Source organism: Acinonyx jubatus, chromosome B3 (genome assembly GCF_027475565.1).
Source record: "Acinonyx jubatus isolate Ajub_Pintada_27869175 chromosome B3, VMU_Ajub_asm_v1.0, whole genome shotgun sequence".
Classification (NCBI taxonomy): domain Eukaryota; kingdom Metazoa; phylum Chordata; class Mammalia; order Carnivora; family Felidae; genus Acinonyx; species Acinonyx jubatus.
The window spans coordinates 35,092,794-35,120,784 of record NC_069386.1 but is presented as its reverse complement, the minus strand read 5'-3'; the positions used below and the strand labels follow the sequence as shown (position 1 = coordinate 35,120,784).

Genomic DNA, 27,991 nt, shown 5'->3' with positions numbered 1-27,991 from the left:
AGCCTTTCTGGGACCCAAAGGCGATTAGATATCCCAGGGTACGTTCTCCTGGTGCCTGGGGTATGTTTAATTCTTCTTCTTCTTCTTCTTTTTAATTTATTGTTGAGAGAGAGAGAGAGCAAGTGGGGGAGGGGCAGAGAGAGAGAGGGAGAGAAAGAGAATCCCGAGCAGGCTCTGCACTGTCCGCGCGGAGCCAGAGGCGGGGCTCGATCCCACCAACCGTGAGATCGTGACCTGAGCCCAGATCGAGTCAGATGCTTAACCCTCGGAACCACCCAGGCCCAGAAGTCCTTCATTCATTCAATGTATACTTCCCGAGCGCCTCTACTGACTAATATGCCATCCTCGAAGATACGGCAACGACCCACATAAACAGAAGCCCCCACCCTCAGTGAGGTGAGTGTGCTATTTGACGTCTTTGCCTTAATGACCCTCAGCTCCAGTACGTGGCGGGAAATAGGCTTTGGTAACTATTTGCGGAGAAATGAACCACGGGAACATTGCTGCCCTCTCTGGGAGTAGAGCTGGGGCTGGGGGACCTTCCCCGTCCTATTAAACTTGAAAAGAGCTCCTAGTAGCACCGGCAGGAAGCAGGGGTGCTGACAGGCAGTTTAGAGCAGTTTAGTGGCAAGTTAAGAGAACAGAAGCCCCACCCAGGCAGAAGGGCGCTGTGGTTTCTTTGGCGAATGTGCCTCCCCCCTGCTCCCCCTCTTCACCTCCTGTTCATCTGGCCATGCTTGTAACCAGGCCAGCCTTCCAGATTAACTGGGGCTGGAGGGGGGGGGGCGGGGGAGGGGCCTTCATGAGTGGGTAACCCTGTGACTAATCCAGAGAAACAGCTCTGGCCCAGCGGTTCACCCCGGGCTTGTTTGTGTCTAATTTCCCCGGGGCAAATCAGCCCCTTATAATTTCACTCTGAGGTTTAGGGTTTCCCCTAGAGCTCGCGGGGAGTCAGGCCAGGATGTTTTGCCTAAGTGTGGGAAGTCTTGGAGTCGGAAGTGAGAGATGGGGGTCGAGGTGAAGGTGACACAGGGTGGGGGGGGAGCACCCTCCCCCTCCCTCCGAAGGACCTTGGCCCCGACCCCCACGCGCTGGGTTGTTCCTTTCCAGGCCTTGTTGCAGAAGAGTCTAACAGTGACACCTAAGGAGAGAGAGGATTCAGCCTTTTTCCCCTGGCGCAGGGGGAAGGTGGGGAGAGGAGTTAAGAATTAGGAAGCAGGAAGCTCTGAACGGGTGAGAAGCAGGGGGGCTGTGTCTTTGGTACCCGAGCCAGGCATGGAGCACGCTTCCCACTGGCTTTGTTGGTGAGCGGGAGGAACTCGCATCTCAGAGCGGATCCTCTGGGTTTGGAGCCCAGCTGTATCACTTCTGTCCCATAAACCATGCATTTCTCTTCCACGGGTCCCCTCTGTCCTGGGCTCCGGCAGTACAGACACAAAGGAGATGGTTACTTGGCGTTTATTCTTGAGAAAGTCCCTTTCTGTCCCCGATCCTCACTAGGTGCGAAAGCCTCCTCTGCCTGCCTCAGAGGATCGTGAGGCTTCTGCAGGGCAGCGCTCTGCACGTGACAATGGGCTGCAACATATGTGCTTAAATAGCAGAACCCTCTTAACCAACCTTCAATTAGGTGGCCGGAGGCTGTCCATGCCCCTCAGCAAGAGCTGTACCCCGCGCCCAGGACACAACCAACCCTTGAAGCCAGCAGGGAACCCTCTGATCTTTCCCGGGCTCATTCTGAGCTGGGGTGTGCTTCTCAAGTGCTACGTGTGTTCATTCTCAATCTGTACCCGTCATTCGAGTTCAATAATGCAATAATTATTCCATAATGCAATGAAGTACGAGTGCAAAAAATTAGAGTTGTTTCTTTGCAAGCCAAGTGGAGTGCTTTGGAGAGAATCAATGCATGCGGTAACCCAACAGCGCTCTGGTGAATTAAATGGAAGTGAGATAACAGTAAAGGTGAAAGGGAAAACAAACAAACAAACAAACAAACAAAACCCAAAACCTGTGAAAGTGGAGTCTTTGGCGCTCAGCTTTATGTCTTCGCTCCGCTTTAAAGAAACAGACTGGACATCGTCGATGGCACTTCGTGGGTGTGGCTTCTTGGGGGGAAGATAACAGGGGCATCTAATAAGCTAACACAAATGACTCCCCACTCTCTGTGGCTATTTGGGCCAAGTGACCCCGAGAAAGCTGGATCTTCTCAGGTTCAAGAGGGCTAGTCCTGTAGAGAACCTCTGAATTGGGAGAGGCTTTGTGGTCATTAGGAGAGGCTCTCCCTGGGGTGGGCACGTCACCACAGACCCGTGGCTAGGTGGCTATGCAGGCTTTCTGTGAACGCCCCCGTGACTCAGTATGCCTGAGTCCATAGCCTGGCTCATTTTGAATTGTATTCTGGTAAGCATGCTTGACTCATTTCATCTCCCCTTACTGTGCTCCTTGATGGGCCCTCCTTCACCTACAGGTGAAAAATGTCTGTTCAGTTAAGAAGAAAGCGGGTCCAGAGAGGCTCACGCTGTAGGAGAAATTCGCTTACTATAATCTCAAGATATAAATTTTCCCAGCAGGACAGGGTCATCTTATCCCTTCAGATGAGCCTCTATTCTTTCCTTACCATCTCTCCCAACCCCACGACCCAGCCCTCCTTGTAAAAGATCTACCATGGACTCCGTTCATACAGATTTCTCTCAAGATTCTACCTGATCCCTTCTTCGAGTTGGTAGGAAAATGCTGTACTGTGGATCGAGATGACTTCTAATTCTAGCACTTTCTAACTCAGAGACCTTTGCCTGTATACTTAACCTCTTCTAAAAGCTGTGGTTTTTCTCATTTGTATAATGGGAATTAAAATAACCTATTGTGATGGTTCATTCATTCAACAATTTTTTTTTTTTAGTACCCACGATGTGCCAAGCACAGTGCTGCCAGGTGCTCTGGGTACAGAAGTGGGAGAACCAGAGACCTTCTGGAATACCCTCAGGAATGAAGCTGCACTGCTTGATTGATGGGCTAACTCAGGGGTTGGCAAACCTTTTCAGTAAATGACCAGAGAGCAAATGTTTTAGGCTCTACCCGCCACGGTGGCACAAAAGCAGCCATAAACAACACATCTACAAGTGGGATGTGGCTACCTTCCAATACAACTTTACAAAAACAGGCAGGGGGCCAGATCTGACCTGCAGGCAGTCGTTTGCCCACTTCCGGGATGAAGTGTTCATACCCTTGGACTGAAAGCCAGTTCCAGATCACTCTAAGAAGGCGACTTCCGATTGTCTATCTGCCTGTGGTGTATTTAGCCCTGAATGCAGGGAGTGCTTCTGGAGGGTCTCCAGATGTCTTTCTCACTCTCCACAAGCGCCATTCCCCTCGCTTATGTGGAGCTGGGTGTCATGGATCCCTCATTGGCTTCCCTAATGGCAAAGTTGAACCCAATAGCATTCGGGGGTCTCTTTCAGCAGATTCAACAAGCATGCCAAAGAGGTAAGAGATCTGTATGGGGAGGGAGGGAGGTGACGTCACTTCTCCCCTCTGGGAACCAGTTTGCCTCTTTTAAATGGTGAGACCAGTGGTTTCTCAAACTTGAACGCTCATCAAATGACTAAGTGTGCCTGTTAAAAAATGCAGATTCCTAGACCTCTCCTTTGGAGCCATTGTGTTCAATTCTAGGGACGGCTCGGGGATTCTGGACTATTAACAATTGCCCCCGGAGGATTCTGAAGGAGGGCGCTTCAAGGAGCATAGAATTAGACCTCAGCTAGCTCTGACATTCAGGGGTTACCGACAGAATAAAGGAAGTCTGTCTGCCTTCGCCAGGCTGGGCTGGGCTGTGGTGGAACAGAGAATGGTAGTGGTGGGGATCGTTGTCTTGTCTGCAAGGACGTGGCAGGATGTGGTTGACCCAAGCTTCCTGTGAATGGGGGAACCAGAGAGCAGGGGGAGAGATTCACACCCCAGCACCGGGCTCAGCCCACGTGCTCAGAATGTGCTCAGCAGGTACTGGGAAATGGGAGCCTGGTTCCCCCTCCTCTCTGTGACCTTAGGCAGGCCATTTCACCTCTTAGAGCTTCAGTTTCCTCCTGTATAAAAGGGGAATGATGACAGGTCGTTTCAAGGACAGCATGAGGAGTAAACTGAGTAATGCTTATAAAATCTCCCTCTTAATTGGTGGTAAGAAATTCTCTTCCGGTGGGATGAATGTCCTCCTAAAAAGACCCAGGGCTTCTGACTCTCGTCAGAAGCCTGCTTCACAGGCTGGGCTTTTTTCAATGACTCACTGTTCCACCTCGGAGTGAGTGAGACCCTTGGCCTTGCTGGGCCTCATTTTGTTCGGCTGTAGAATGGGATGCTAATGCACCTGTTTCCCACCTCCTTTCCCAGGACTCTCTTGAAGGCTGGCTGAGACCGTGGGGTGGAAAGTGCCCTGGTGCTATCAGGGACCATGGCAAAAAATGTCTGAGACCATCCTTGTCAAGTAGGGAGGTTGCTGTCTTTTACAATGTCCTTGCTTTCCTTTTTTTCCTTTTCTGTTTTAGACAGAGGAAGTAAGAAAACAGGATCTCTGAAGACATCCTTGTTGAATACAACCTTCTCCCTTTGACTTATTATTATTTTTTCCCTGAACTTACCAGTTGATTAAGAAACAGTCATGGAGAGACAGTCCATGCTCATGGATTTGAAGAACAAATATCATTAAAATGTCTACGCTACCCAAAGCAATCTACACATTTAATGCAATTCCTATCAAAATACCAAGAGCATTCTTCACAGAGCTAGAACAAACGATTCTAAAATTTGTATGGAACCCCAAAAGACTCTGACTTGCTAAAACAATCTTGAAAAAGCAAAGCGAAGCTGGAGGCATCACAATTCTAGACTTCAAGTTCTGTTACGCAACAGTGGCAATCAAAAGGGTATGACACTGGCACAAAAAGAGACACATAGATCAACAGAACAGAATAGAAAATCCAGAAATAAAAACCCACAACTATATGGTTAATTAATCCTGGGAAAATCAAGAAAGAATATTCAATGGGAAAAAGATGGTCTCTTCAACAAATGATGTTGGGAAAACTGGACAGCAACATGCAGAAGAGTGAAATTGGACCACTTTCTTTCACCATACACAAAAATAAATTCAAAATGGATGAGAGACCTCAATATTGGACCTGAAATGATAAAAATCCTCAAGGAGAACACAGGCAGTAATCTCTTTGACATCGTCCATCGCAACTTTTTTTTTTTTTTTTTTTGCTATGTCTCCTAAAGCAAGGGAAACAAAAGCAAAAATGAAGTCTTGGGACTTCATCCAAATAAAACCTTTTGCACAGTGAAGGAAACCATCAACAAGACTAAAAGATCTTTGCAAATGATCGATCTGATAAAGGGTTAGTACCCAAAATATATAAAGAACTTATAAACTCAACATCCAAAACCACAAATAATCCAATTTAAAAAAAATGAGAAGACATAAACAGACATTTCTCCAAAGAAGACATCCAGATGGCCAACAGACACATGAAATAATGCTCAGCATCACTCATCATCAGGGAAATACAAATCAAAACTACAATGAGATATCACCTCGCACCTGTCAGAATGGCTAACATCAACAAGACAAGAAACAACAGGTGTTGGTGAGGATGTCAAGAAAGGGGGAACCCCCTTGCACTGTTGGTGGGAATGCAAACTGGTGCAGCCACTGTGGAAAGCAGTATGGAGGTTCGTCAAAATGTTAAAAATAGAACTACCTTATGATCACATTCCTGGGTATTTACCCAAAGAATACAAAAACGCGAATTCAAAGGGATACCTGCACCCCTATGTTTATAGCAGCATTATTTACAATAGCCAAGATATGGAAGCAGCCCAAGTGTCCATGGACAGATGAGTGGATAAAGAAGATATGGTGGGTATATACAACAGGGCATCATTCAGCCAGACAAGAGAGTGAAGTCTTGCCAGTTGCAACAACATGGATGGAGCTGGCGAGTATAATGGTAAGTGAAATAAGTCAGTCATAATATACACTATATGATTTCACTCACGTGTGGAATTTAAGAAACAAAACAAGTGACCACAGGGAAGAGAGAGAGAGAGAATCCATGAAACAGACTCTTGAACGATAGAGAACGAACAGATGGTTACCAGAGGGGAGGCGGTGGGGGGCATGGGTGAAATAGGTGATGGGGATCAAGGCGTGCACTTGTGATGAGCACTGGGTGATGTAGGGAAGTGCTGAATTGCTCTATTGTATGCCTGGAATGAATACAACACTGTAGGTCGACTAATTGAAATTAAAATACGAACTTAAAAAAAAGTACAGCTAAAGCAAAAACAAAACAAAGGAAAAAAGAAACATTCATGGGCTACCAGCTGTGAATGTAGCCCTGTGCTAGGTGCAGAAGGAGGGGGTGGGGTCCCACTCTACGGAGGCTCACAGTCCGGCTGGGAAGATAACACCGGCATGCGTGGGAGGTGAAGCAGCAATGTAACGCTCCTGCTGGAAATAATGGCGAGAACGAAGAAGATGAAGGTACTGATCAGTCTTCATACAGGCGCACCATCCTGCGGTTCACAGAGCATATCAATGGTGTTATCTTATTTGATACTCAAAACTATCAAAACCAGCCCACCAGTTCTACTAATGAGCAAACTGAGAGTCATAACTTCTCTGAGATCAGATAGGAAGAAAAGTAGCTGAGTTGGACGACTTTCGTTTGGCCCCAAGAATGCCACTGTCACCAAGACACCACAACTGTCTTCCTTTACGTTGCCACGCAACATTGCAAAATTCACATTAGCATTACGTAGTAACATAGGTAACTGCCGTGTGGGGAGTGGATGTAACGGGAGATCAGAGAGCAGGCAGGTCATGAGGCTGGTGGCCGTGGAGAAACAGGTAACTGGGCGGAGCTCAGAGGCTGTGCAGTACTTGGACATGTGAGCCGTGGAGACGAGAGGAGGGCTGCCTCTCTGGCAAGAAGACGTGTGTAGGTAAGAAGAGAAGTGAGAGGGGCGCCTGGGTGGCTCAGTCGGTTAGGCGTCCGACTTGACTTCACTTCAGGTCACAATCTCACGGTTCATGAGTTTGAGCCCCACATCGGGCTCGACACTGACAGCACGGAGCCCGCTTGGGATTGATTCTGTCTCCCTCTCTCTCTGCCCCTTCCCCTCCCCCACATTCTCTCTCTCTCTCTCTCTCTCTCTCTCTTTCTCTCTTTCTCTCTCAACGTAAATAATTTTTTTTTTTTTAAAGAAGGGAAATGAGAGTTCAGCCAGATGCCAGAATGATCAGAATGGGGCTCCATAGTGGATTTCCTGGAGGAAAGGAGGAGCCGGGGAGGTTTCTTCCCAAGTCCTGGAGCATTTTTTCTTGTGCCATAAATAGGAGGGTCCTGCCATTTTCACCTGGACATCCTGGCCTCCTTCAACCCCAGTTCCGTTTATAATCAAATCAAAGGGCTGTCTGCAGTCTTAGCCCAAAGACAGAGTCTGCCTCTTCCGATTTTTTTCTTTTAAAAATGTCAGCGTGCTGCTGAAACAGCAACAGTAGTGAGGCAATAGCAGCTCTCTGACTCACAAAGAGCACATCAAAGAAACAGCCATGATAAGGGGCCGGTAGGAATTGTGTGTGAGTCGAGTTTTCCTAACAGTCTTTGAGGCTTAGAGGCCCCTCTGGGCAGCCTCGGGGTGGAAAGAGGCATGTGGTTTTCAGAAATTAGGTGACTCACCACACAGGCGAGGTTTGGGAACAGAGATAGGGTCCTGGTCTTCTGTAACTCCCAGTCCAGAACCAGAACCCAGGCCTGGGGCCCTGCGTCACTGCACATCTCGGGTCTCCATTAAGCTGAGACTCAGCTGTCCATCCTCCCAGGCTTCTAGGCATCCATCCAGACATCCTCACATCCACATATCCATCTGTCCACCATTTCATCTAGTTGTTCAACAAATACCGCGAGCACAGACTTTGTGCAGGTCCTGGGCTAGGTCTAGGAGGATACAGGGGTGGCTGAAACAGAGTCCTGCCTCATGAGGCTGCTTGTGTATTGAGGGAGAGACTTTATTGAACAAAATAATACTATGTGGAACCAAATCGCTGCTGTGGTACGTACCGTGAAGGAAAATACAGGGTTTTTGGGGAGCAGGTGCACGATAGCAGAGCCTGACCTGGCCTGGGAAGATGGTCAGTGAAAGCAGGGCTAACCAAAAGATGTGGCTGAGAAGTGGACAATCAGCTCTTTAGTACCATCCCTGTCACCATCTCAATCTCTCTACTCCCCACTCCCCAAACACGCGGGCGCGCGCACACACACACACAGCCCATGATGAATTAATGGAACCATCGTGGTCTTCTGAGTCTCATAGACGTGGTTTCAAATCCCATAATCTCAACTTCCTATCTCTGTGACTGAATGAATTCTTTACCCTCTCTGGCCCTCCGTTAGAATTCCAGAAGTCTTTCATGAAAACAGCAAAACCCTACACTGGGAGTGATACATCTTGCTCTAATCCCAGTCCTGCCACTGATAGCCATGGCATCTCTTTTGCCACTGTGAGCCTCGTTTTCCCCATCCACCCAGTGGTGGAGTTGAATGCAAGAGTCCTTCTAAGCTGTGAGTCTAGGATTCTGTAATTCCCCAGGAGGTGTGGCCCTGAGCAGAGCTGGTGCACCCTGTCCTTCTTTAGCCATACTCTTTCTGCTGGCTGGTTCCACGTGCCATGACTCCCACCTGCCCAGGTTCCTCCAGACAGAGCAGGGAGCAGAAACAACAGCTCAGGCTATTCCCACTGTGATCCCTGGGCATTAACATGGGGAATGTGCCTTTGGAAAGATGCAGCTGGAGAAGGTAATGCTTGCCTCCACTGGGTCCCTCAATAACAGGGATCTCCGGGGCTTGGGAGGGAGAAATGTATGACTTCACCTCATTCTACACCCAAGAGGGAGCTGCTGATTCTGTGCATAGGCAGGGCACCAACACTTGGGCTGGGGGAGGAGGGATGGGATATGGTGTTGGAGAGGGAAGGGGTTGAGGGTGCCTTCTGCCTAGTGGAGCCTTCCACTGAGAGTGAGTAGACGGGCGGAGGTCCAAGCTTCTGTTTCCTGGTCCAGTGTCTGGGGATCAGCCAGTGTGGCCCAGATATATGGTCATCTTGTCTTAAATTCCCTCTGAGCTTTATTCAATTCCTTAACAGTTAAAGGCCTATTCAGATTTTCTATTTCTTTGTGATTCAGACTTGATACATCATGTGTTTCTGGGAATTTGTTTATTTCATCTAGGTTATGTGTTTGTGTGTAATTGCTCTGAGCCCTTTTTATTTCTATAGAATTGGGTGTAACGTTGCCACTTCCATTTATGGTTTTGGTCATTTGAATCTCCTGTCTTTTTTTTCTTTGTCTATCGAAATGTTTGTTAATCTTGATCTTTCGGAAGAATCAACTTTTGGTTTTGTTGATTTTCTCTATTGTTTCTTTATTCTGTATTTTGTTGATCTCTGTTCTCATCTTTATTATTTCTTTCCTTCTGCTGGCTTTGGGTTTAGTTCTTTTTCTAGTTCCTTTCATTGTAGATTAGGTTGTTGATGGGATAGCTTTATTGTTTTTTAGTGTAAGCATTTATAGCTATAAATATCCCTCTTAGCACTGCTTCTGCCGTCTCCAAAGTTTGGGTGTGTTGTGTTTTCCATTTCATTTGTCTCTAAATATTTTCTAATTTTCCTTGTGATGTCTTCTTTGATCCATCAGTTGTATAAAAGTGTGTTGTTGCGTTTCCATAAGTTTGTGAATTTTCCAGTTTTTCTTCTGTTCTTCAGCCCATTATGAAGATATGTGGTATTGATGTCTGTCTTTATAAATCTATTGAGAATAATTTGTGGCCTAACATATGGTTTATCCTGGAACATGTTTCATGTGCACTTGAGGAGAACATGTGTTCTTGTTCAGTAGAGTGTTCTTTATGTCTGTTAGAGCTAATTGGTTTATTGTGTTGTTCACGTCCTGTTTCCTTATTTCTGTCTGGCTGTTCTATCTATTATTGAGAGTGGAGTATTGATGTGTCCAGTTATTGTTGTAGAACTGTCTGTTTCTTAAAGTCTGTCCATTTTTTGGCTTCATATATTTTGATGGCTTATTATCAGGTCAATAAATATTTCTAATTGTTATATCTTCTTGATATATTGAAGATTTTATTAATATAGTCACTTTGTTCTCTTTTGGTTTGTTTGCATGGAATATATTTTTTCCATCCTTTCACTTTCAACCTATTTGTGTCTTTGGACATAAAGTGAAACTCCTGTAGACAGCATACTTTTGGACCATGTTTTTTAAATTCCTTCTTCCAATCCCTGTATTTTCATTGGCAAATTTAATCCATTTACATTTAATGGTATTACTAATAAGGAGACTTCTGTCATTTTGCTATTTGCTTTCTATACAGTTTATAGCTTTTTGTCCCCCCATTTCCTTCATTACTGTTTCGTGTTTATTTACTTTTTGTGTAGTGAAATGTTTTAATTGCTTTCTTATTTCCTTTTGTATATATGCTATACCTATTTTCCTTGTGATTACCCAAGAGATTAATTAACATTCTAATGTTATAATATCCTAATTTTAATTGATGCAAGATTAACTTCAATAACATAACTTTACTTCTTTATAGCTCCATTCCTACTCCTTTCAGTTACTGATATCACAAAATTACATATTTATACTTTGTATATCCCAAACAATAAACTAAAAGTTGTTTCTTCAGTGCATTAGTCTCTAAGCATAATATGGAGTTTTTAACCAAAATTATGAAACATTTGCCTTTATTTTATTTTTATTTATTTTAATTTTTTATTTGAGAGAGTGAGCACAAGTAGGGGAGAGGAGCACAAGGAGAGAGAGAGAGAATCCCAAGCAGGCTCTGAGAGTCCAACACAGGGCTCTATCCCACAACCCTGGGATCATGACCTGAGCTGAAATCAAGAGTCAGATGCTCAACCGACTGAGCCACCCAGGTGCCCCTAATATTTGCTTTTAGACTATAATGTTTACAAAATGTTTTATTCTCTTAAATCATGTAGAAAACAAAAAGTTGTGTCATAAACTGTTGTTACAATAATACTTTTAAATTGTCTATGTAGTTATCTTTATTGAGATCTTTATTTCTTCACCCAGCTTAGGATTATTATCTAGAGCCCTTTCATTTCAATCTGTAGGACTCCCTTGAGCATTTCTTGCAGGGCAGGTCTGATAATACAAACTCTATCAACTTTTGTTTATCTGAGAATGAAGATGTCTTAATTTCTCCCTCACTTTAAATTTTTTTCTTTATTTTTTAGAGGCAGAAAGAGACAGGGCACAAGTGGGGGAGGGGCAGAGAGAGAGCGAGACATAGAATCCAAAGCAGGCTCTAGGCTCTGAGCTGTCAGCACAGAGCCTGATGCGGGGCCCGAACCCACAATCCGTGAGATCATGACCTGAGCTGAAGTTGGACGCTCAACTGACTGAGCCACCCAGGCGCCCCTCTCCCTCACTTTTAAAGGACAGTTTTGCTGGGTATAAGATTTTTGGTTGATAGGCTTTTTCTTTTAGCACTTTGAATATATCATCCCACTGCCTCTGGCCTCCAAAGTCTCTGATAAAACTTATGCTGACAATCTTATTGAGGATCCTTTGTATGTGAGGAGTAGCTTCTCTTGCTGCTTTCTCTCTTTGTATTTGTATTTTTGAGGATCCTTTGTATTTGTATTTGTATTTTCTCTCTTTGTATTTGTCTTTCAATATTTTTATTACAATATGTATTTGTGTGGGTCTCTTTGGGTTCATCTTACTTTGAGTGTGTTAAGCTTCTTAGATGTTTATATTCATGTCTTTCATCAGACTCAGCAGTTTCGAGCTTTTTTTCTTCAAATATTTCTGCCCCCTTTTTTCTCTCTTCTCCTCCTGGCATCTCCACACTGCATATGTTGGTGTGCTTAAAAGTGCTCAAAGTGCTTAAAAGCTTAAGGTACCTATAGGTACTTAACCTCTGTTAAGTTTACTTAAATATTTTTTCTCTCTGTTACATAGACTCAATAATTTCAATCATTCTGTCTTTGAGTTCATTGATCCTTTCTTCTACCTGCTCAAATATGCCTTTGGATCCTTCTAGTGAATTTTGCATTTCAGTTAATGTACTTTTTAGCTCTACAATTTCTTTTTGGTTTATTTTTAGGTTTTCTCTTTATTGATATTTCCGTTTTGTTCATACAGTTTTCTTGACTTTCTCCGTGTCTTCCTTTGGTTCTTTGAACATCGTTAAGACATTTGTTTTAAAGTCTTTGTCTAGTAGGCCAGCCATCTGGTCTTTCTCAGTGACCGTTCCGTTGGCTTATTCTTTTTCCTTTTACCAAGCCATACTTTCCTACTTCTTTGCATGTTGTGTGATTTGGTTGTTGTTGCTGTTGTTGTTGAAAACTGGACATTTAAATATAATAATGTTGTGGGGTGTCTGGGTGGCTCAGTCAGTTAAGCATCTGACTTTGGCTCAGGTCATGATCTTGCAGTTTGTGAGTTCAAGCGCTGCATTGGGGTCTGTGCTGACAGCTTGGAGCCTGGAGCCTGCTTTGGATTCTGTGTCTCCCTCTCTTTGTTCCCCTCCCCCTCTCACACTCTGTCTGTCTCCCTCAAAAAATAAATAAACATTGGGGTAACTGGGTGGCTCAGTTGGTAAGCGACCAACTCTTGATTTCGGCTCATGTCATGATCTCACTGTTCATGAGTTCAAGCCCCACATTGGGCTCCGTGCTGACAGCACAGAACCTGCTTGGGATTCTCTCTCTCCTTCTTTGCCCCTCTGCTCGTGCTCTCTCTCTCTCTCTGTCTCTCTCAAAATAAATAAATAAACTTAAAAAATAAATACATAAACATTAAAAAAATTTTAAATATAGTAATGTTGTAACTCTGGAAGTCAGATCCCAGCCCTCTCCCCACCCCAGATTTACCATTTTTTTTTGTTTTTTGTTTTGATTGTTAGGTTATTGTGTGTATTGAGGATCAGTCCGAGGTACAAACTTAAGGTTTTCTCAGGTCTTTTCTGAGCCTTTTCCTGGGTATGCTCAGTGAGTTTCTACCCTCCCCCATAAATGCAGTTGCTTTTGAATGTCCTAGTCTTTAAAGTCTGGGAGTCTGCCGTCCTTAGTTTTTACCAAAAGGGGGAGAAAGAAAAATAAAGGGCGGAGAAAAAAAGAGCTGGGCCCTTTAAATCCCCTAGAAGCTGCTTCAGCTGGAAGGGAAGGGCAAAAAGGCCAGTTTTGTAGGATATGGGATTCTTGGTTGAGGACGGGGTACGTATGGGCCATCCTGACTCCCACAAGCTGTGCGCAGGCTGCTTCTGGAACATGTGCACAGCTGCCTGCCATGGGGCTGGGCATGGGCAAAGGGTAGCTGCTACTAAGTTAAGAGCTGAAATTGACCCAAATTACCATCCAAGCCTTCTCCTGGAACTTGAAAGCCTTCAATGGGCCTCCCTCCAAGTTCTAAAATAGTTACATTATACAGATTCTGCAATTGTTGTCTAAGGGGGGGGAGACAGATTCCTGGGGCTCACTACTGCATCATCTTCCCAGAATCCCCGTTGTATAACATATTTTTTAAAAATAAAATCATCTATGCTGTTTTTAACTTCCTTTCAACTAATCGAGTCAATAGCCATTTCTATCCTCAATATTTTATGGCAGGGTGATCTTGCATTATATGACTATATCCTAATTTATTTAACTATTATTTATTTAGCTATTATTGGACATTTTAGCTGATTTCCACTTTTTCATCACTACAAACCACATTGCAATGAAATATATACATTTCATTTTCACCATGCATGCGTACATAAACTTATACATCCCTTTGCTCACTTGTCTGGTTATTTCATGAGCAAAGAAGAAAGGGAGACTTTGAGTTACTCCTGGAAGAGTAAGGACAGTAAGTACACAAAGGAGATAGGGCTTTCTAGGCAGAAGGGAGAGCTTCAGCAAAGAGCCAAGGGGCTGAAAGTGCATCTCATATTCAGAAGATGTTGAGAACTGTAAAGATATCCAGGCTTTGCTGTTTTCCAAGGTTCTCCCTGACCGCTCGAGCCCACAGTACAATATCCATACTCTTGGATGTCCTGGGCCATGCTACTCAGGCTTCCTCCTCATGGTCCAGTGGACTGCCCCAGAATCCTAGGCTACGTCCCACACAGTTGGCAACACACGGGCCAACTCCCCTAAAATACGAGGCAGCCACAAAAGGGTGGGAAATATTTTAAGGACAACCTCCTTATGTCTAATTCAGCGTGTAACAAAATCCAAGGCTCGGAGGTCTCCCTTTCCCCTCTCTTTCTTTTTAATTTTTAAAGGAGCTATTTGAAGTCCCGGAAACCCTTTGAGGGTTTTTATTGCCCTTGTAGACCTAACAATAAGAGACTCTAAGAAGCAGAGCTCTTGGTAGTCCTGGGTGAAAAACCCAAGAACCAGGAAGAATCTAGTTATATGGAGGTTGAAAATCTCAGGATTTTGCAAATGGTTCAGGCTGGGGTTCCAGGTTAATGTTCTCGGGGGACACGTGGAAAAGTAGAGATTGTCTCTGTGCTGTGATTTATAGGGGGCACCAAGCCAACAGCTGCCTGCCTTCCCCACAAGACCAAAAATTCCCCATTATGATGTTGGGTAAAGACCGATAATAGAGAGGCACCGATGCCTTCCCCCACTCGAGCACACAGTCCTGTACTGGGGAGGACATGAAATTACAGCAGTGGCTCTCACTAAGGCCATATTGCCACCCAGGAGACACTTGGCAAAGTCGGGGGGCATTTTTGTCTGTCTGGAGGGGGTGGGGCTACTGGAGTCTAGTGGATAGAGGCCACGGGTGCTGCTAAACATCCTACAATGCACACGGCAGACCCCACAACAAAGAATCATCTAGCCTCAAATGTCAATAGTGCCGAGGTTGAGAAACCCTATAGGACAAAGGGATCCGTTTGGGGCATCTCCAGGAGCATCTGTCTTACTCCACGGCAAATAGAGTAAAACCTTGGATTGCGAGTAACTTGTTCTGCGGGTGTTCTGCGAGACGAGCAAACATTTCTACTACATTTCAACTTGATAAAGGAGCGCTGGCTTGCAGTCTGAGTAGGACGTGATGCCGAACTTCACGTCATCACAACCGAGCCAATGGGTCTTGAAATTCGCTTTGATTGCGCAGGTGCTTTGGATTTTAAGCATGTTTCCCGAACGAAATATGCCCGTGGCCCGAGGTTTTACTGTAATTTAAAACGATTTCGTATTAAAATAAGTACGCCTATGAAGGTGTAATAAGGCAGGACGGGTTTATTTCCTTCCTCTCCAACCCCACTCTCCCTCCACTCTCCCACCCCCCTCCCCTCTTCCTGGGGCATAAGACCCATCATAAACCTCATTGGGAGCCTGGCTGAGCCAGGGTGAGGAGAAAGGCCATCTGTAATCTGTCTCACAGGGCTCCCTCTGGGGTGGTACCAGGAAGAGGGGAGCAGGTGTGCATGTGAGGGGAAGGGGGCAGTGCGGGCTGAGACAGGAGAGCCAGGTAACGGAGCATAGAGGCTGTGTGTGGGGCGAGAGCAGGCTCCATCTGGGCGGGAGCACAGGGAATGAATGAGAGGAAGGACAAGGGACTCTAACCCAGCAGACGGAAGTAGAGTGGTACTTGAGAGACCATGGTTAAGAAAGAAACTATCTGCCCTGACAAAAGATGGAGTTATTCCATAGCTCGCCTGGGAAACTTGTGAGGCATAACGGGTCGGGAACAGGGAGAATCATCCAGAGAGAGGAGGATAAAAAGAGGCTCCCCATGGAGTAACCCTTCTCTGCCCGCCCACCCTTACCCCTGGGGGCAGCCCGCCTGCCCGGTGACTTTCATGCCTCAGACTGGCCCAGCTTCCCAGCTCCTCTCCCTGCCAAACACCACTTAGAAGCTGCGCTGCCCTACTCAAGAACCATCGACGGCTCCCTATGGCTCGTCTCCTCACCCCCAAATGCCTCTCTCCCTGGCTTCCTAGCCCGACGGTTAATTCAAAGAGTATTTATTTTCAAATTCTGTGTTGAAATTGAAAAGGTAACACATGAACGTGATCGAATCACACACAGTACCGAAGCATAAACGACAAATTCCAGCTCGAGCTCACACCCTCATTCCCCCGGTCTCTCTCCCCAGGGACACCAGAAATAGACTATTGTATCCAATGATATCTCTGCATGTGTTTTTTCTTCTTACAAGGATAGGATATTATGTAGTTTGCCCTTGACCTTGACTTCGGTGCTTAAAAATACATCTTTGAGATGATTCCTTTTCAGCAAGTAATCCGTCCTATGGATACCCCACCGTCTAGGCAGACCCTTACTGAAGACCCGGCTTCTGATCTTTGGTAAGATAAACACCAATGCCATAAACACCCCTGTGCGCTCCCTCTTTTGCAGATGAGCAACGCACAACTCTACCTGGGTATAAACTCCCAGGAGCAGAGCAGCCGGATCAAAGGGCGCACACATTTCCCTCTCTGAGAGATGTTACAAATCCTCCTCAGGGCCAGGCACAGCCCACAACCAGGAGTCTAGTCGTGCACCTCCCCCGGTTCTCAGCAAACGTTGTGATCTCTGCCAATCTGGTAAGTGAAAATCCCTCGGGTTTTAGTTTGCATTTCTTTGATTCTGATTAAGGCTGCGTACCTTTTCATCCATTTCAAAGTCGTCTGTATTCCTTTTGCTGTGAACTGGCTGCTTTCAAGCCCTTTGACGATTTCTTCGTATGGGTACAGAACAAATGTTTATAGACATCCCCTTACATGCCAGATAAGTGCGAGATGGCCTCTGCCCACCCTGTACACTTGGTCCTTGTCCTCTCTTATCGACTCTTATCACTTAGTCCCGCTCCTCCCTCCACCCTGACTCCAGTCCTGTCTTTGTCACAGGCCACGCCTGCACAAGGCAAGGCCGCGTGCTCGGCTCGACTACCTCGTTTTGTTTATGTCATCGTTCAATCTCGAAAACAATTCGTTATAAGAAGCGATACGTGTTCTTGGTAGAGCGCGTAGATGATCTAGCAAAGTGTAAACAAGAAAATAAAAAAATCCCATGTGATTTCCAGACAAACACCTTCAGGTACTTCCTTCGATAACGTGCGTGTATGTGCCCTGCTTGTAAAACTGCGATCACACTCTACAAAGTTTGGTTGCTGCCTTTTCTCCTTAATACTATGTCATTGCAAAATTATTCAAAATTTCTGAATAATTTATATTTATTGGTCAAAAATTTTTCTCCTATGACAATTCCAAAATTTATCTAACCAACCCCTTGTTTATGGATTTTTCCCCTCCCTCCCTCCCTCCTTCCCTCCATTCCTTCCTTCCTTCCTTCCTTCCTTCCTTCCTTCCTTCCACCTTTCCTTCCTTCTCATTCCTTCTCTCATTCCTTCTCTCCTTCCTTCCTTCCTCCCTTCTTTCCTTCTTTCCTTCCTTCCTTCCTTCTCATTCCTTCTCTCCTTCCTTCCTTCTCGTTTCTTCTCTCTTTCCTTCCTTCTCCTTCCTTCCTTCCTTCCTTCCTTCCTTCCTTCCTTCCTTCCTATTCCTTCATTTCTCCCTCCCTCTCATCCTTCCTTCCTCTTTATAAAAAATACTGTTTATGTCAATTTCCTTCTGATGAATTCCTAGAAAAGCAATGACAATTACTAGAGGTGACCATTTTCATGGTTCTTGATTTGGTGGATCGGCTCGTTCAAAACATATTTCACCTCCTTCTAGTGTGTCTAGATAATGGACGGCTAAAAGCCAAGACTCCATTACAGCGTGCATTCTAGATGCGATTTGGGCTCTGCTAATGAGATGAACTTCTAGGAGTGTGATTCAAGGCTGAGTCACGAGGCGGGACGGCCAGTGGTATGGAGCATCTTTGCCACCACAGATCAGGATGCAGGTGACCCAGTTCTGGAATCGTGAGCTATGGTGACCGTTCCCTTCTGATCAAGGCAGAAGCAGCCGCTCCGGTGACAGCCAGTTCTGGTCTGTGCTTCTGGGACATGTCCCTGGACGCCCAGCCCGGGGTGTGTTACTTCGACTTCCAGATGATTCTGGGAGGTATCTATTCTCCTTAATAAATCCATTTCTGCTTAAGCTAGCTGAATGGCTTCTAAGAACAACTAAGAACACTGACCAACAAAATCCCCGTTTGGCAAAATGTCCTCCAGGAAGAAATTGTACCGATTTCTGGTCCTGCTAGGTGTGAGATGACACAACCCCAAGAGTGTTTAGGGAAAGTTTGATTCTCTCCTCAGGGGGTGTGGTCAGGGAAGGCATTTTTTTTTTTAATGTTTGCTTATTTTGAGAGAGACAGAGACAGAGAAAGCACGAGCAGGGGAGAGGAGCAGAGGGAGCGAGAGAATCCCAAGCAGGCTCTACACTGTCAACACAGAGCTCCATGTGGGGCTCGATCTCATGAACCGTGAGATGATGGTGACCTGAGCAGAAATCAGGAGCCAGATGCCCAAGCGACCGAACCCCCCGGGCACTCCAGGGAAGTCGTTTCTAAAGAAGGAAGCTGAGAACTGGGATCCTGGCCCAGAAGATCAGTGTCTGTACTTTGTATGCCGGGAACCGGGCCATGCTGTTGGCATCCATTAATCTCACCATCCTTACAACTTCACGAGAGATGTGGAATCACCCCCGTTTCACAGAGGGAGACACGGAAACTCAGGTTGTTTGACTTGCCCAAGGACAGCTAATTCACACAGATCATGGGCTACAACCACAGATGGGCTGGACCCCAGAGTCCACACTTGGCTCGTGGCCATGGGTCTACCTTGCTAGTCCATTCCTATGCCCAGGGTTATCTGTCGTGAGTAGACACTTGCTCCCGTCCCTGGCACCTCTCTGAGCCCAGGGCATCATGACAGCACCAGTGACACCGGGTTCCTCTGCTGCTGCTTCCTGGGACCCCCCTCTTCCATCAGTCCCCTCCGGAGCCTCGGGCAGATGCCCAGTCGACTGATGTCCACCAGGCACCCCCGATGTGCCAGGCACCGGTGCCCACTGCCCAGCGCTTCACCTGGTCCCATCTGCTCCTGGAAACATCCCTGAGAGGTAGCAGCACAATCCTTGTTTCACACGTTCAGAGAGCTTAGGTAATTCAACCAAGGCCACATAGCTGGTAAATGTTGAAGTGCAGACACAAGCCAGCTCCGTTGGATTTGAGAGCCTGGGCTTAAAACGGGACCACGTTCCCCAAAGAACGGGAAAAATGTCACCTGCGTCACCCTAGCCCCAAATCAATCAGCGGGAACATCCCCGTCGACGGGCGAATCGATGTCACTTTTTCCTGACGAGTTGCCCTGGGAAGGACTCGGCATCTCTTCTGTGATGTTTCTGCTCAAAGCGCAGGGCCTGGGTCTGATCACAAGGAAGCATCATAAGGCAAGGCCAAGGTGAGGGGCATTCTACAAAATGCATGGCCTGCGCTCCTCCCAAATGTCAAGGTCACAAAAGACAGAAAAGCATGGGAGCCATTCCAGACTAAGGAGACCTGACCATCGCGTGTGAGACCTGATTGGATCTCGGGCCAGAAAAACATTGCTCTAAAGTCCATGATAGGTCAACTGGCATGAGAGTGTGTTGATGTGGTTGTATGAGAAAATGTTCTTGTTGCTCGAAAATACATGCTGAGGTAGCTAAGGGGGAGGAGAATGGTCATGACATAGGAAGAGCGGTGTGTATAAATAGGTAAGTCAGTGTCTGCCATGTCACAGGTCCTCAATGAGTGGGGATCAGTTACCTTTCTTCCCCCAGCGAGGACCTGCCATGTGCCAGGCACGGACCTACCTACTTACCCGATGATGCCCATTTTACAGATGAAGAAACTGAGGCTTAGAGAACCGAAGTAACCGGCCCGGGGCACACAGCCGTTCGTGGTTGGGCAGGCAGAGGGGCAGCAGAGGAAGGGCATGGGTGAGTATGGCACCCTCCGTGGCTGGTCCCAGACCGGTTCCCCTGAGCACTGAGCTGGGGGCAGAGATCCCAAGCCGTGGAGGCCACTTTGGGAGGATGCCCAGTGAGGGGACGGGATGTTGGGAGAGGAGCCCCAGGCCTCCCACGCCCTCAGCTCTAGGACACAGCCCCGATTGTGAACAGGGCTGACAGAAAGGAGAAAAGAGGGCCAGGATCCAGGCCAGCAGGAGCTCAGAGCTACAGCTCTCCCGGGGGAATCACAAAGTCCCGTAACCGAATCTGAATCCCAGTTCCACCTGCCTTTAGTCAGAGCCCTCTGCTATGGTGACCAGTGTCCCAGTTAACCCTGACCCCCCCAGCCATTCTGGAGAAGGGTCTGCTAAATGAATTCGCCAAGAGGAGTCAATACCTATAACATTAGGTAGCATCCCCTGATTTGATTTTATTTTTAATTTTTTTGATGTTTAGTTCTTTGAGAGGGAGAGAGAGAAGAGAGCAGGGGAGGGGCAGAGAGAGAGGGAGACACAGAATCCCGAGCAGGCTCCAGGCTCCGAGCGGTCAGCACAGAGCCCGACGCGGGGCTCGAACTCACGTACTGTGAGCTCATGACCTGAGCCGAAGTCAGACGCTTAACCGACTGAGCCACCCAGGCGCCCCAATAGCATCCCTTTATTTAACTGGCATCCCCGGGAGATCATGACACCTGACTTCCAGTGAATAAAGCTCTCATGGTACAACTTGAGGCACAACGGTAGGCTCTGAGGGAGAAATGTTGACTTGGAACCAATGGAGAAGACACACACACCCGTAGCCTGAAAAATCCGTTTCATAAGACCTCACGCCACCCAGAGCAGTCTCCTTCCCCAGTCTGAAACTGGAATCCACGTAAAGTATCCCCACCAGTGGTCATCTGGTTTGGTTGCCTCGAGCGTCAGGGAGCTCATTACCTCATGAGGCAGTTTATTCCATCTTGGACAGCTGCTGGCTAGCTTCATTGCATAATAGCTAGCATGATCCATTTTTTTCCAGGACTCCAGCTGGTCTCTCTGACGGTGGCTGGCTGGGGCTGACTGTGTTCCAGCTGGAACAGGTGTGCCCTTCTCCCTGTGACAGCACAGAATCAGTCAGCGTTCCTCACACCCGAGGTCAAACACTTGTCGCCTCTCCATGGCAGCAGCAGTCGGCCTGCCTTATTTTTCCACATCGGAAGAATCCGATTATAGCAGTCCTCTTCTGGGGTTACATGTCGTAGACTTCTCTGACATCAGGTTGTATTTAAAGGCTCGGCGCCGGGACTGTCCCCTGCCACACCCCACCAGCCTTGGCTGCTTCCTTTTCCTATTAGTTCCTTTTGGTAACACGTAGGTCAAGCCCCCGAGTCTCAGTTGAGTGTTACACGCCGGGAATGGTGGCGACAGAGGTCTGTGACCCGGCCCTGCGCTGCAGAGGCTTACGGCGCTGTCTGGAAGGCACTGTGCCCACGAAAGAGACACCAAGCTAAGCACTCCTGATCTGCCTCACTCTACACGGGAGTGAATAACATGAAATACGATAGGGTCTGGTGCATCAACATTTGGCTCTGACAATGCCTTCTGGGATGGGGGAGGCGAGGCCGGCTATCACTGGCATGATCGGGGCATACTTCCTGGGGTTGGTGGCCTCCGGGTACGTTTTGAAGAATGGTTGGAAAGGGCTTTGCAAAGCGAAGGGGTCCAGCCGCCATCACTAAAGAACGAGGGCTTAACCTCAATGGAAGTGCATGTCTCCTTCACGGAACCGTGGTGATATCTGAAGCAGTCCAGGGCCAGGATGGCAGTTTCAAGGGTTTGGAGACCCGAGATTCATCCATTGTATTGCTCTGCTCTTGTCCATTGGCAACTTTTATCATATGGTCCAAGATGACCCAGCCCCTGCCATCATAGGGGTTCAGCCGACGGAAAGAAAAGAAGAAAAGTGGAGGTTGAAGAAACACCAGTCCCCTTAAGGCCAGACATGACCCAGACCTGGCACACACTATTTCCCTCATGTGTCACTGGTAGAGCATGGGCTCCGGGCCACACAGCCTCCGGCAAGGGGGCCTGGGGACCAGGGCCTTTAGTTCTATTACTAAAGGCCATGGGAAGAGCGGGTCCTTGAAGGGAACCAACAGTCTCTGCCAGAGGAGGGTCCCAGGCAGCAGGAGATGGACGTGAACTTGGCCTGGGAGTGTGGGGAGGAAGAGTTGAGTCCTCGAGGCCCTCACACGGGGCGGCCCTGGGAGGAGAACTCTGGTGGATAGGTGGGAGGCGCGGGGCCTTACTTAGCAGGTAGGGTTCATCTGGCACCTCATCCTGAGGCCGCAGAGAATGTAAAGGGGCCTTGGTGAGCACGGGGATGAATTCACAGAATTCCACACCTGAGCTTTGTTTTATAAACAGACACGTTCCTGATAAATCAGAGCATTTACAATCGTCCCCTGTTTTATCTATTTATTTATTATTATTTTTTTAATGTTTAGTTTTTGAAGGAGGGAGAGAGACAGGGTGTGAGCAGGAGAGGGGCAGAGAGAGAGGGAGACACAGACTCCGAAGCAGGCTCCAGCCTCTGAGCTTGTCAGCACAGAGACCGACGTGGGGTTCGAACCCACGAACCGCGAGATCATGATCTGAGCTGAAGTCAGACGCTTAACCGACTGCGCCACCCAGGCGCCCCTTTACTTATTTATTTTTAAATGTTTCCTTACTGGTTTTGAGAGAGCACTCGTGTATGTGTGAGCGTGCGCGAGACCAGGGGAGGGGCAGAGAGGGAGTGGGAGAATTCCAAGCAGGCTCCTCACCGCCAACGCAGAGACTGACGGGGGCTCCAACTCACAGACCGTGAGATCGTGACCTGAGCCGAAACCAAGGTTTACCATCAGTAAACCTGATGCTTAACTGACTGAGCCCCCCAGGTGCCCCTGTCCCCTATTTTAAATTAGCCTAGAGGAGAGGGGCCAGCAGGGGGTTGCAACTTAAAGAAACCCAGTGGGTCATTTTGCAAGTCGGAGAATCCTTGGGTCAAATGAAAGGTTACTTCTCCATTAACCTTTTCGCGGTAAATCCCTCATCGCATACACCTTTTTGGGTACAGGTTTGTATACCTGTGTAGTGACTTTGCCCGACTGGAAGGATCTGCTCACATCAACATCACGCGATCAGCAGACTATCCCCGTTTGAAAGATGCGGAGACTCAGGCTTTTGTCTCCCCCCCCCCCCCCACCGTGCCCCCTCCCAGAAAACAGGTGGGTGTCTCCAGCAAGACTTGCCCACATCTGACCCACCAGGGTGCCTCTCCCGCGCCCCCTGTTCCTCTCTGGCAGTGTTCATCGGGCCGGAAAGGGTAGGAGGCTGAATGTCAGGGGACCCCCCCCAGGTAAAGTCTGGGATTCTCTGAACGAGTTGCTTCACGCCCCCTGTTGGGGTTTTGCAGAGACAACACTCCTCTCCCCCTCCTGGGGTTCAGAACATATCAAGGGATCCCTGCAGGGCCACTCAGATAGAAACCAAAATGGCGGCTTTATTCTGGTAAGTGCTGCACCTGCAGATGGGGCTCGGGTCTGCGGGCAGACTTTCCCACCCAGGTGCAGACCCAATGGTTGACCGCAGACCCCCTCGCAGCAGCAGGCCCGAAGGCACCCTCCCCGCAGGCAGGCAGGTCCCCAGGAGGCGGCACCAGGAAGGGCGGGGCCATGGTTTCCGTTTCTGTCCGAGGTCACCATTCAGGTAAGCCTCGGATCCCTCCTAACGCGCTTCATGCCTCAGTTTCCCTACTTGTCGGACAGGATTGATGAAACCCACTGTCTGCCTCCAGTGGGGGCAGTGCCTTGAAAGGCAGATGGGGAAGTGCCTCGAAACACCGAACATGCGAAACGGGCTTATTTGGGGGTCGGGTCTCCTAGTTTTCTCACCGGCTTGGTGTCTGTTACACCACTCGCTCACCCGTTCCTTCAAGGAGTGCGTATGTTGGGTGTAAGCTGGGTGCTGAGAGAAGCAAGAGCAGATCTCCTGCTCAAGGAGGCAGAAGACTTGGGGCTCATCTGGCCCAAGTCCCCGCCTGCCGGTGAGGAAGCAGAGCTCAGATCGGGGAGGGGCCTCGCCCAAGAGCTGGGACAGCAGGGCTGCCGCCGAGCCTCCACTCTGCCCCAACATGCCCCGCCCCTGGCGATGTTGCTGCCTGCCTGACGCTTGAATGCTCTCTCCCCTCCTCGCTAGCTCTCCACACCGATTCCGTCTTGTCTTCGAGAAAACTCCAGACCCGTTTTCTCGGCGGAGCCGTTGTTTATTCTGGCCACCCCTTCCTTGCAGCTCACCAAACCCTTATTATCCTCTGTGCTCATCTCTGCACTTGACTTTCTCCTGTGGTTTTACGAGGCTGTGTGTCACCTCCTCACTTAACTGCCCCAGGCCCCTTGTCTTGGGCACAGGGCTGGACACGCAGGAGGGGTCAGGGAGGGCACGAGGACTGACGGCCCGCCGGTGGATCTAGCCGGCCAGGGAAGGTGGCAGGCTGGCCATGATCTCATTTTCCCCTTTTGCTGACATGCTCCTAATTCGGCTTTATGAGGTTTTTCTGGAGTGTCAGCTGTGCTGTTTTGAGCTGGACCGCGAAGGGCAGAATGTCCAGAGGCAAGGGGAATGGTATGTGGGAAGGGCTTGGCACAGGGAAGGGAGTCTGCAGTCCTTCCCAGCCTCCGGCAGGGTCTCAGAATGTTCTGGCCCACTTTGGAGTCTTAAAGGGACATGTCCAGGAAAAACGGAACGCTCAGAGAGATTTGGGGAATGTGGACCATAGGGAGCACTTCACAAAAGGCCAAGGGTTAGGCCCTTCAAGGCAAATCACCTACAGACGGAGGAGTCGGGGCTGGGGTCCAGATACTGGCAGTGCGGTCTTGGGGGATGCCATCTTGTCAACGGTGTGGCCACGACCCGCATGGGGGATTCCCCACAAATGACTCAGCCACACTGGCCAGTGGTCCCTGCGTGGTCTCCGGAGGGCCACCGCTCTGTGCCTCAGATTCCTCATCTATCAAAACAGGATGCAGTTGAATTCTACTGCCGGTCATAAGTTAGTCCCGGGTGTTTTATTTTTAACCTTGGATTGTCTCTATATTTAAGTGTTGGACTATTTTACATTAAAAAGTGTATTTTATAGATGCTTTTAAAAAGCCAGAAGGTGCAGAAATCCTCGGCCTGCGGGACGATGATCGGTGTGGCAGTCACCCCCTCCCCCCACCCAGGTCTTGGCTCTCCTCTTCTGACAGACGTTGAGGGCCCCCCTCCCCCTCCCCGCCACTGAGGCATTCGGGTTTGTCCCCAACTCTTGCCCTGACCTGATCACAGTCTTCCTGTAGTCCTTTCTGGCGAGAGCACTGGGGATTTGGAGTGGAAAGTGGGAAGGGAGGTCAGACAGAGCCGCAGGGTCCGGGAGAGCCGGCCTGGGGTTCTAGCCCAGGCCCTGCCTACACTGACTCACTGGCCACCCCCGGGGGGAGCCACCCTCCCTCTCTGCCTTCATCTTCCTCATCTATTAAAAGAGGGAGTTGGTCATACCCATCAATAAGATCCTTTCAAGTTTTTGCATTCTGTGACCCTATGAAAATGCCATTTACCAGAAGTGAAATGGGCTGTGACTTCCATGTTGAGGAATCTGGCTGTCCCGCCCGTGCAGGCGCCATGGGTGCGAGGGGGGAGAGAGAGAAGAAGGGACGGACGGGTGGCTCAGGGGATCCTCACTGTGATCTCCGAGCAAGTCTGTGGCTCAGGCAGGCCTTCTCCAGCGGCCGGTGGAGTGAGAGGCAGCCCGGTCTCCCGGAATTCCTTCCAGGTCGAGGTCCTGAAATTCCCCCAGCCCCACCCTTTCCAGAAGCCCGAGGCTCTGGGATAAAGCTGAGGGTGTACAAACCAAGCATTCACAAGAGTGGACCCACAGCCAAATTCTTGGCTACTCCGTGCCAACAGAGACTTCTAGACGGAGCCCTGGGGCGAGGGCAGAGTGCTGGGTCACAGCGCTCAGCGGGACAAGCCCGCTCTGGGGTGGCGAGGCCTCTGTGTCCCCTCCAGCTCTTTCCTGACGGGCCATTACTTAGTTGTCTGGGCCTCAGTTTCTCTGTTTGTCAAACAGGCTGGAAACAAACAAAAAGTAAGCCTGTTCTCTCTGTCTTCTAGAGAGAAAAACGTTAGAGAGCAGAGGCCAGATTCTTGGAGAAGAGATGAATGCCGTCCCCCCATCCCCCCACCGCCGCCCCAGGGGACCCGTGGGGGTTTCTCAGGGTCCTCTCTGCGGTTTATGTGTCACAGTTTCTCTGGGATGTTCCCACTTGCCCGGTACCATCGGGGGCCTGCCTGGCTCAGCCCGGGGCAGGCAGGTGCCACACCGCTGAGCCCCTAGTCGGAATGGCTTCCCAGGAGGCACCATCCGGGGACCCGCACCCTTTCAGCTGCCAACTGCATGCCCTCTTTCACAGCCCTCTCTGCCTCAGGACTCCTCAGCAAGAGCGGCCCTTCCTCATCAGCAGGGCAAGGGGCCTCCTGGTTGGGGGAGGGCCCCAAAGGAGCGCAGAATCCTGGGAGGACTCAGCGTAAGGGCCCTCAGATGCAGGGACTCCTGGCCTCCGCTGTTCCCTCTCTAGCCTGCCTCGAGGCTGAGTGCCAGGGAGTTAGGGTCCAAGGGACTGAGTCCTCCAGCCTCAAAGGAATCAGAGGTGGCCCCTCTCCCCTACCGCTCTGCACCCCCACCCCCCACCCCCCACCCCTCGTGGTTCAAGATCACCTCCTTGGTCCCTCAGCCCCGGAGATGACCAGGGATAAATCGTGCACACGTCATTCCTTCCCCACCCACGGTTATCTGGAGGCAGCATCCCTCTGCTAGGGAATCGGAGGTGCCGTGATACCCTTTCTCTAAGGTTCTGTGAAGCCATAGAGCAGTGCACAGGGGCTGGCCGGGCCTGAGCAGTAGACCTGGGAGGAGTGAGGCCCTGGCGGCCGGCCGGCCTCAGGCCCACCTCCTGGGTGAATGCCCGGAGCCCTGTCAGGCAGCCGGACTAGCCCGTCCCACGTGGGGCTGGGGGACCACAGGTGACTGCGAGAAGCGGTTGGCCAGGAGACGTGAGTTCCATTGGGCAGGTTCTGGTCCCAGGCCCGGATTTCCCTGTAGGTGGACACTATCTCCCTGAGTCTCGGCTGCAGGGGGAGACAGCGGTCAGGGAGATGGGCTTTGCCAAGGGCTTGCATGAGCATTAGCATAAGGAAACCTTGGAGCGCCTGGGAAGGTGGGGGCTGCTCCCAGTTCACCCAGTTGCCCGCACACGGTCCGTAGGAGTGGAGCTGAGACTCACAGACCCGGCTCTTCTCTGGCCAAACCCGCGCTCTTCCCAAGACCCCATAATCAGAGAGGTTCAGCTTCCGTGTGCAGTGCGGGTGAAAAACAGAGTAACTTATTGATGAATGTCTCCATTACTTATTGATAGCCCGCCTACTTCCAAAGAATCGTCAACCAACTTGCAATATGGAGCTTCGATACGGTCTGAAAATAAGGTAACGCACGCTCAGAGTCTTGGTAACAAGAAAGCGGAGGCCAGGGGTGGGAACTGAGAAAGGCCGAAAGGCGAGTTGCCACGGGGAGCCCTCCCGGGTGCCCGACATCATAGAAGGTTCTTTGCGACGTGCGAAATAGTTGGATGCCCTCTCCGAGCTAATGAACAACTGGATGGTCCCAGTTACATAATAGTCACGATTCACTGAACGCTTGCTTTGGCCAGACGTTATTCTGAGCACTTTGCTTTTGTTTTTTGTTTTTTGGTTTTCTTTTTTTTTTAGATACACTTTTATCTTGGAGTAATTTTAAGATTCACAGAAAAGTTGCAAAGAGAGGACAGGGTTCCCCTGGCCCTCACTCAATTTCTCATAACGCTAGTGTCTTCCGGAACCGAGACGTGTTGGTCGCAACCGAGATATTAACGCCCAGTGTATTATTATCAGCTAAACGACAGACTTTATTGGGAGTTC

At 48.9% G+C, this 27,991-nt stretch overlaps 1 long non-coding RNA gene across 3 annotated transcripts; it reads left to right on the top strand.

Annotated features, from left to right (window-relative positions):
* The first annotated feature begins 110 nt into the window (after positions 1–110).
* LOC113601868 (uncharacterized) lies at positions 111–27,838 on the top strand. 3 transcript variants are annotated; one of them, XR_008299066.1, is made up of 3 exons: positions 111–396; positions 16,456–16,643; positions 27,454–27,838. It is a non-coding gene; the product is annotated as an uncharacterized LOC113601868 (long non-coding RNA). The 3 variants fall into 3 exon arrangements; XR_008299065.1 differs by lacking the exon at positions 111–396 and adding an exon at positions 4,652–5,996; XR_008299067.1 differs by lacking the exons at positions 111–396; positions 27,454–27,838 and adding exons at positions 4,652–5,996; positions 17,775–19,612.
* The last annotated feature ends 153 nt before the right edge of the window (positions 27,839–27,991 follow it).